The 10,386-nt window shown below is 50.1% G+C and overlaps 1 pseudogene; it reads right to left on the bottom strand.

The window, feature by feature from the left end:
- Nucleotides 1-6,755: 6,755 nt before the first annotated feature.
- LOC144110115 (uncharacterized) lies at nucleotides 6,756-10,020 on the bottom strand (annotated as a pseudogene).
- Between the last annotated feature and the right edge of the window lie 366 nt (nucleotides 10,021-10,386).

Raw genomic sequence — 10,386 nt, 5'->3', positions numbered from 1 at the left:
AAGGGCCAGCAGCTTCGTGCTGCCGGACTGGCACAAGCAGGTCCATGGTCACGGTCGGAGAAGTATCGTACCTGGCAACGTTCACAGCACTCGACCAGTCTTCGCGTGACGTCAACCTTGGCTTGGATTTCTTAACAGAAAATAGTGCAGTTATTGATCTTCAGTCCATGTCGGTGAACCCACCGCGAGGGGAGGAAGCCGGCGCTCAGCCGTTCCCCTCACCAAGCCTGCCGATTTGTAGTCTTACATCCTTTGCAGTCTTCCCCAGAATCATTTAACGGTGACTATACCTCTTGGAAACTTATAATGGTTTGGACAGGTAGAATGTTCCGCAATATCACCCCGAATTTGGCCTCTGAAATGGCAGCGTTACGATGGGTCGGCCATATACGTTCCAGATGGCGAAACATAGCATCGCTGCCATGACATCTGGTTTGGCTGCTCCAAGTTAGTCCGTATCTTTAGCATTCGACAGTTTTTTTTTCAGTGAATGACCTAATTCTATTATCGAATCCATTTATCGTTCGAAATCACAGCCAAACAAAGTTTCTCCTCCCAGTTTGAAGATATCTTAATGAAATTAAAATTAAAGTTACAGAGCGCTAAAAAACACGCGCACATTGACATTAGACAGGACAGGCGCTATACTCCAATAGACATAGATTGGTTGCTGAAAGGCAAGAGTAATGTATTGTCGTCACTAAATGATAGCACACTCAAGCGCCTTCGGATTTATGAACCCGTCGAAAGTCCCGCATTCTCTAAAATAAGCACGAGAATTGCAGCACGCATACAGAAGAGAAACAGGTGAGCTTTCGCAAAGTTGGCTAGAAGTGAGGCTGTTCTGAGTTAACTTTTTCTGTACTTGACAAAACCTATGAAACACAGGGCCACGCGGTTGTAGTTCACCACAGAGCCTTAGTCGCATTGGCGACGGGCGGTGCAGCAACTCACAGAGCCATTTTGTATAGGTTTTCGAATACTCCATTTCACGCAAACGTTACTCCCCGAAGCTCCTTTAAAAAGCGAATCTCGCCGGTACGTATGCGGAGGACTATCTTAAGAAAAACTAGAATAAAGTGCAGATGCCGTTCCTGCTCATATTGTGGACGATTCTGCACTGGAACGCGACGAAGAATTCAGGCATACTCCTGACGGCGACGTTGCAGGCCTGTCTGGAGCTGAAGCGTCCGTAGCTGCCCCCGTGTGGTCGGTGTCCCGACGGCGACTCTGAGCAGACCGTGAGGCAGGCCCTTCGGAAGAACGTCCGGAGCAGCGAGGTCTTCTCCCCCGACTTTAGCGCCGATGTCGACAAAGTTCTGTAAGCTTCGAGAGTGGCGCGGAGCCCCAGGGCGAAGCTCAGGGCGTCCACCACGTCCGACGCATGCTTGGCGTCACCCGCCTTCTTGTGGCACTCGGTCGCCGTCTCCAATAGCGAGTTGACGGCGCGTTCTTCCTCTTCGGTCCTCGCCTTGGGCGAGAGGAAGGTGCGCACGATTCTGGTGGCCATGAAGAAGCCCAGAGAGGCGTAGTTGAAGAACTTGTCCGCCTCCCCGTACACCATGGGCGGGAGCAGGACGTATGGCGACAGGCACATCTCCTGGCTCACGTCGGCGAGCAGCTTGCCGTCCACGCATGTGTCGAGCAGTTCTTCGGGCACCAGGAAGTGCGCGTGCCACATACTCTCCTGGTACAGGTTAGGCATGGCTGGAAACGCTTTGTAGGCGCTCTCCAGACGGCTCATGTTGAGGTACGGTCCCGAAAAGACGCTCTTGTAGGAGTACGAGCGCAGGCTCTGGCTAAGCAGTATGCGCGCCGAGGTCTCCACGCGCCGGTTGAGCGACACCCGCTTGATGAGCTGAAGCGTGACCAGGGTCATCATCTCCTTGATGGCGACCACGGTGCGTTGCGAAGCCAGCGTAGAGATTTCGAAGGAGCGCCGAGCAGCGGACAGTTCTTTGGCGTTGAGCCGCAGCAGACACGTCTGGCTGGCGACGTCCGCCCTGCCGTCTACCTTGACGTTGAGGTCGTACACGGCTGAGACGGCATTCACGACGTGCGCGAACAGGTACACCGAGCGGGCCGTGTCGTCAGCGAGGGCGAACAGCTGCAGGCTTGTCTTCAGCAGCTTGGGAGAGGCCAAGGCGACCGTCGAGTCGTTGGTGACGTTCAAGCGAGTGTGTCTTTCGACGGCTTGCAGCCAGCTCGCGGTGTCGCCGAGTCCCAGGTGGGGCAGGGCGGTCTTGGCGTCACCCAAGAGCCTGGACTCGTTGCGGTCGCGGCTGCTGTATGCTTCCAGGACCTTCCGGTGGAGTTCCTGCGTTCGGTTCGTGATTCCTAGTGGGTCTCCCTCCAGAGAACGGTTCACCAGGACGATCGCCTTCTCAAGCAGCGCGGTCAGCCTCGACGGGCTGATCAGCTCGTTGTCTTCGAGCGGAGACACGACGAAGCTGTACTTGAGCTCGAGTGTGACGACCTTGATGACCACTGAGACGGCGAATCGTGCGCTCATGGCGACCAGGACGTCGACCAGTTCGTGGGGGCTTCTCTTGGCGATGAGCGTGTCCCAGCGGAGGCCAGTGGTCTCCGAGAAGCGCTCGACGAAATAGGCAATGTCGTGGCGACTCTCCATGTCCTGCGAGCGAGAAAGTTGGACAAAGTAAAAAGTTGCACTACGAATGCGTTCGGTTTGCAACTTCCCTGAGAGTGGTATGAAACCAGTATGCTGGGAACAACACTTATTGGGCGCAGTGCCGCCTTATAGTTTGTGAAAATGGCAAGTGCTGTGTGGATCAGCAGAATGTTCGACATATTACTAGTGCGAAAGCACTCATACGCTCAGCAACATCGGGCAAGGAAGACGAAAAAACAACAAACCCTAATCACTGGCAGTCAAAGCATGCAGCCATGAATTGAAGGGTGTGCCCTGTAGTTCTCGGATGATCTGTACAGTGCATCTCTCAGTGCATGGCTGGGCTTCTAGTCAGCGAGGAAATCGAAGTTTTTCTTGATTTCGGAGTTCCGAAAACGTATGTGGGAAGCTGCACGTTCTTTCGAGCTTATGCCGTTGCCCAGAAACTTAAGTTACTACCCTAGCTTACCCGAGTTATCCCGGGTAAGTCCGGAGGAGCGTCACGTCAGCTGCTCGAGAGATTGATCTTAAAGAGCAACCTGGGTCTCAATCTCTACCTGTGGCTGTGATAGAAACAGGTACATAGTGCAGTGGCGCATGGCTTAACCCTGCGTCAATGCGCTGGTAGTGGTATGAAGACTTGCCGCGATCCATGAATGTTAAGTACAGAATGACCAATTCTGCATATATGGGCTTTAACCCACTCAAGATATCGCGCCATACCGTTAAGGCAGAGATTGTGTCCCCTCGTACTGAAGAAGGAAGACCTCGCTCCGCACAGCTGCATGGTTTAATTAAGTTAAACTCCTACCAATTTTGTAATCGGATTGTATTAGCCCAGTTGAATCTTGAATGTTCCGTGGAGTAGAACTCTACGTTTAAATATTTTTGAAAGGTCATAAAAATGTGAGCCTCCAATATCTAAACAAACACTCCGTCATCTGGACGCAAGGAAAACTCGGCGAAACTTTAATTGTTCGAGAATTGTGCATGGAGAAACGAGCGGCACCCTAAGCGTTACATTGCCTCCGCGAAGAGAACTTCAGTGTAACACTCGGAAATATAGAAGGCGCTGTTCAGAGCAGACCTACTCCAATCACGCTGAGTGCCGTGTAGCCATATGTCTCACGTGTACCATGCATCGTTTAAACTTTATTCTCAAGAAAAAGGGAAGTAAATGTGGCTTCGTTCGAAAGAGCATGGGGGTGAAGAGGGGTGGGATGGTTGCCGTTTGTGACTGCTTAGCGCCAAATAATTGGCTATTTAGAACCCAGCCTGGCAATGAAAAGTTTAAGTTGGCTCCCTGGCTACTTTCCGGCTACTTTGAACATCTATTTTGGCACATTTGCTGGCCACATTTTTTACCGCACCATAACCGCAGTAGAGAATGGGGCCACTATAGGGAGCCTAGGGAGTTAGAGAGCTTACACGCCTGCGCAGCGCGACTCTATAGAAGGGGACATCTTCAGAGAGATGCTTTCACTAGACCAAGAAGCCATTTGAGAGTGCTGCGTCCAGTTCTTGAGGCAAATGGGGATACAACTGCTGCAGCTGCTTCTGAACGCCTCGTGTGCGCTTCAGGGGCAGCATGCCATCAATCCTGGTGACATACAAAGCGCGAAGAGCCGTAAATGCATACTGAAGCTGCAGCTTCATATTTTGGATGTTCCTCCATCGAGCCGGAGTGAGAAATATGGCAACTGCAAACAATTAGCGTGCACTTTACCACGTATCACGTTTGATTTTATCAAGCATCCGCGGCATCGTTCAAAGACACTTGCGGCGAATGCCCTTTTCCACACATGACGCAAGGGCACATTGCGAATTTCCAGTTAGTTTCTAAAGTTGATGCTGAGTGCGTGTTGTCCTGTGTTCATTAATCTGACAAAAAACTGACGTGCTACGAAAAGAAACTAGACTGGCTAATGGCGATTGCACGAGTGGGGTTCGGTCAACGGCTTCAATCCAAAACAGCTTCAACCCCCGACTCAACTACTGTCTAAGATATGACAAAACTATTCTCGAAAGATCAGGATCTACGAGCACTGATCATTTAATAATTATTTATTTTCAACGTACACGTGGCTTGAAGGCGAAGCAAATTGGCGAACATCTTGTGCTCTTTGTTCTGTTTGTGGCGTTGATACAGGGACTTTTGTCTTGTTTTTTAATAACAACTGTATTGACAATATCGCTTCTGTGCTGTTTGGCAACAAATTTGGCGCTAGATTAAATGGTGTGGCTATTTTTAGAAACTTTTAGCTTGAGTTCTGGCTCCTTTTAAATGTTGGTTCCTCCCCTCCCTTAAATCCATGCTTGAACTTTGCGCGCTTATCTAATTCATATTGTGCCATCTGTTTGTCTGTCAACTGTGGCATCTAAGCATGTGGAGCTGTAGAACCACGCGAAATCAATCACGCTTGCTTCGAACATTCCATTGCGTTCAATAAAAAATCCCAACGGTACGGCTATAATTTCAAGACCGTCTATAGATGCAACACGAGCGTTATGCGGGTCACATAGTTTTCACCGAAGTCATAGCTTCCACCATCTCTGAATCCGTAAAGCGCAGCGAAAGCCTCAGCGCTTTGTCAGCCTGCCCTTCCCAACCGGTTCCCGCGTACACTGTGGAAGCTAGCCACAGTACCGAAAGGTGGCGCCCGTGACCTCACGTGAAAACTATATCTTACCATGGGGCTGCCTCCGTGGCTCAGTGGTTACGGCACTCGACTGCTGACCCGAAATACGCGGGTTCGATACCGTCCGCGGCGGTAGAATTTCGATGGAGGTGAAATTCTAGAGGCCCGTGTACTGTGCGATGTCAGTGCACGTTAAAGAACCTCTGGTGGTCGAAATTTCCGTGAGCCTCCACTGCGGCGTCACTCACAGCCTGAGCCGCTTTGGGATGTTAAACCCCCATAAACCGAACTATAGGTTACCATGTAGCAAGAGCGGTAGTAAGCGGCAAGCTTCTCGAACGTCGAGTAGGCCATTGTGAAGCCCCGTGGGTAGGAGGTGAGGGCGTCGCGCAGGGCACGATGACCCTCGGCTGTCAGCGCCGCTTCGAAGGACGGCGCGGAGCCCCATCGGCCGCACACGTGCTCGTAGAAGTCGTCGCACGGCGACACCCGCGGCTCGGACACCCTGTTCAGGAACGCCTCGGCCTCCTGCGTTTCGATGAGACGCCCCTTATTACGGCAGAAACCGACAGAAGTGCAAAAGATTCACAGGCTCACCTAATTACACTCTAAACAGAAAAGAGTATAAAAGGCCGTCCCCGTCTGGAAGACGTTGAAGTAGCGAGCGTTAGCTGTTTGGTTTACTAGACTAAGAAAGCGAAGAAAAACGCGCCGCTCGTCGCGAGAAACAGAACATATAGTACCCTTTCAAACGGCGTGGATTGCCACCATGCTCGGCTACGTAGGGTGCCTGGATGCGCGCCCTCGCCCCGCTCCGTTGAGGGTGAGGACAACCGCGTCGTCTGCTACGGCGTCCGCCATTGCATAGCCCTCTCTCAGGGAGCGCGCTGCAAGCATACGACTATGCCCCTAGTTTCTCGCCCGCGTGCACGTTTCGTGCTGATAAAATTACTTGAAGAGGGGGCAGGACAAAACAATAGACCAAGGAAGCTAACTTTTTCATGGTACAGTTTTGCTCAACCCATGCTGCGACATGATATCGTTCACGAATGCAGCGTGTTTTGCTTCGAAACACAGTGCAGTAGTTGTTCGCTTAGAAAGTATGCGACGTGAATCGCTCTGTTCTCGCGGTATGCCAGATGCTGTAGTTCACTTATTTTTACTGGCATGGTGTGAGCTTCTCTTTAGCCTATGCGAGCTCTAGGTGTTGCACCTTCCCAAGGCAAGGCGGGCTGACAAAATTTTATTTTTGCTAAACTGTCACTATGGGACATTAATTAAGATATGAACTTCAATTGCTGAAAGAATGAATGGAAGTAACCTAATGAACGAAAACTCTGGCATTTATGTAAGACTTGGGGAATAAATTTAAGCAGCGAATTTCACACTAGCTTCGAATACACAGTTTAAAACAGACACATTGAACACACCGAGCAAACTTTTGAACGATTTTATTCGGATGCTGTTGTAGCATGAAGGGGAAAATGAGCTCTGCAGCGTAAAAATACAAGGTAATACACTACAGAAAACAATTAAAAATGCAGGTCGAGATGGTATTGAAGAAAGGAGCAAAAAAAATACCACTGCTACTAAGGTAATATGAAAGGGGATATGTTGCGGCGATGTACAGGGCACTGCAGGGCAATTTCAGAGTTCACGGCAGGCTTGCTCCTGCACATGTCTTACTTGCGTTTCCACTGACTGTTCTTGCTCCAACCTTACGAAGGTGTATGCGCAGCCGCAGCCGTGCGTAGCTTGAGATCAGCATCTTCTGGACGGCTTCCTTGTGCTGCTCGCAAGTTTCGAGATTGGGTCGCAACATTTTGTTCAGATATGCAGTTACGACCCGCACTGGCGATTTCATGGTGAGCGCGTTATCCGTCCAAGTGGTGATTCCCCTGAAATGCTCCTCACAAGACTGTAGAGTGCTCATGACTGCATTGCTCGGATAGTGAAGGTTGTTGCCATCGCAAACATATTCCTTGAGCGCAGTTAAATATGCATGCTCGCTGCTGCTGGACCCCAAGACTGCGGCCTTGCCCTGGCCACACGAGTTAACCGCTTTGATGAAGCTTTTTACCAGAAAGCCACCAATGTGAAACAGGATGGCACAATCAGCTGATGATAAGGTATTTCCGCGTCGTCAATGTCTTCCACTTCGGCTTCGGTGTGCTCCTTCAGGCCTTTCGACAGCATGTCAACAAGGTATTGGCCATCGTCGACTTCATAGTTCGTTGTCGTTGGTGTGTGCAAAAACTGACTCACGCAAATAAGCTTCAACGCACACTTCATATCATACGCATTCGGAACCGGCTTCCTTATGCGTACTACAGAAAATAGGTTTTCGAGGCAGTCCTGCAGAATCCTGCTAGTTAAAAAAAACTTATAGCCTTCGCTCTTTAGGAGAGTATCGTGAAGTCGAACAACGGCTGTTGTTGATATTACGAGGCCTGCTTAAGACGGTTTCCACTGAGGCGTGCTACCTGCTTTCATACCTTGAAAGGTTTCAAGCGCCAACATAAGTGTGCCGATGGCTGAATGGTATTTCTCCCTGTTTTCAAGGCTTAGAGCGGTTGATGGGTGTCGTGAAGACATAATTGTGTACCACTTAGATACCAGTTCGAGGAACCATGCGGTAGTCTCCGCTTCTGGACCCAGAATTTGATGCCTCACCAAATGTCGGATTGCGGCAGGAGCCTCCCTGAAGAACTGCACAGCTACTCCCACTTTCATTTTGGTGAAGTGACCCCCAGTAACATGCGCCTCTGAGAGATTTGGCGCGACTTTTAGCTCTTTGTCACTGTCGTACTCTACTACAGCGCGTACATGACCCATTCTTACTTCATTAGATGACAAGCCATGTTGACATACAGTTGCATCACTAAGAGTAAAAACAGATGAATTCAGAAGCTGGCCCCTGATATTCTTCAGCACGTGTGCTGCGTCCGCAGTAAAAAATAGCTCTTTACCTTCAAGGAAAGGATGTGGTATTGAGCAAAGTGTTCGAGAATTTCTGTGACTCGTAAATCCAAGATCTCGCCACATCGCCCGGTTTGAAGCTCCCATGTCCGAAGTCACGACGCGGATTCTCAGAGAAATGTCGGCACAAAGTTCAACAATCTGCAGAACGCACTCCTTGAGGGTCGGACCATCTACGTGACTACCAGTGAAATGGTATGCAATTACTTGCTTCCATCTCTGAGTTAGGCCGCCCACCATGAATACCAGGGCATGGCGAGCAGGCTCATCTGGCTTTAGAGGCAAGGTTTTCCCCCCATACACAGCGTCTCCAGCCCGATCGAGCTCATATCCTTGAGCGATCTCCATTTCATCGAGGAATAAGGCACAGTCTTTCTCGACATCCTGCATGCCTTCTGCTTTCATCTTTAGCAATTCAACCACCTCAGTTAGGATCCCCGGCGTAAAACTTAGGCCTTGGAGGCGACGCGCAAGAGTCCTATTGGATGGAAGTGGGTATCCGAGTTTCCTGATTGTTTCGTAACCCGAGGTTCCGCATGAGAATTTTATCTGCAGTGCTTGCCGGATTGTTTTTGGTGACCATGTGTTGCCTTGGTTGCTATTTCGAGAAAGTGCTTCCACTTGATCTTTGTTCAAGAATTTCACGTGCTTTCCAAGATTTTCTAAATTACGCTCTAGCTTTTGCACCTTTTTTTAAGGCATTGAATTGTTGCATTTGCCTTGCTGTGCGCGTCACGGAGTTGATTGTACTACCTTTTCATATCTGCGAGTTGCTTATTTAGCTCTGCGTGCGAGATATTAGCAGATTGTAGATCATCTTCTCCAGACAGTGCAGCAGGGGACCAACCTTGCATTCGTTGCGCATTGCTTCCATCACTTGGCGAATGGCTGAGGCTGCCTGCTTCTGGGCAGCAGTCCTGTTCTAGAGGCAGATCGATGTTGCTGGTCAGTAACCCCGAGGCTGGATCCTTGCTTTTATCCCATGAGATTCCAGCTGTTACAGAAGCATCATCTTCACACGGCGGCACGCTTTCTCCTTCACATGCCCCAGATGGCACCGGAGGTCCCATCCTTTCTTTTGGTGGCTTCCTTTTCTGGGGCAAAGCTGCAATAACAAAACAAAATAAGTTGGTGGCACAAACAAGAATGGCCGTTGTCGTAATTAGATCTATGCAAGCGATTGCAAGCTCGAATGCATTAGTGCCGGTGAAGTTCTTCAAAATAATGCAGAGGCGAGTATTTGGTGCATGCAACGATGATACGAATTATTGGCGGTACTTCCCGCGAAAGGGAAACACAGTTGGTACAGCATTTGGTTTCAGCTTTTTCCAGCCGTCGGCACGATTTTGCTCGAAGTTGTTCTCTTCAAAGTGGGCCTGCAGGCAATGTCAGAACCACAAAAAAAAGCGTGAAGCTTGTAATACCTTTATAAAGGAGCGAAACCGGGAGCATCAACGCATAATTCTTTCAGCGCTGGGCTCACGTCTAATGTGTTTTAGAACCATATAAAAATGCTGGCATCGTACAGTTTGATGATGCAGGCACGGAACACTGGCTCGTGTCACATGGCAGTATTTCTACTGCTTCTGAGCACACTTTTGCACACTACAAAATGATGGACTCCGAGCACGGTTATTACATGCACGGCAGTAAGTTTTAAATACAAAAGCGAAGCTCATAATACTCACATTGCACACGCATGATCCCTTCGTCGGCTGCCACTTATCACGCTTGACTTTTGCGATCCACAGAAGTCTTCTCTTCGGCTCTGTCGGAAAGTGATACATCTTCCAGCCATTTCTAGAATGGTTGGTGCACAACGGCACACAGCAGCCAGGCATTCCGTGCCGAAAACCACGGCCAGGCGGACGCGCGAAGTTCACACGTGCCGGCTCCGCGGAGAGTGGGCTAGGCAATGGCGGACAGCGGCTACGAAAACCGGTCGAGGCGGCAACAGGTCCTTCAAAGAATGTCCCCACCCTGAACGGAGCGGGGGCGAGGCGCGCATCCAGGAACCCTACGGCTACGCGTGCACGCACGCCGCCTAGCCGAGCGATCGACGCCTAGCGCAATCTATCGGAGAAATTGCGATGCATGTCTACCCGTCGTCGAGTTATACCCCCTAAAGATACGTCC

The sequence above is a fragment of the Amblyomma americanum genome, chromosome 11 (genome assembly GCF_052857255.1).
Source record: "Amblyomma americanum isolate KBUSLIRL-KWMA chromosome 11, ASM5285725v1, whole genome shotgun sequence".
NCBI classification, from domain to species: domain Eukaryota; kingdom Metazoa; phylum Arthropoda; class Arachnida; order Ixodida; family Ixodidae; genus Amblyomma; species Amblyomma americanum.
This window is presented reverse-complemented; position numbering and strand designations above follow the sequence as displayed.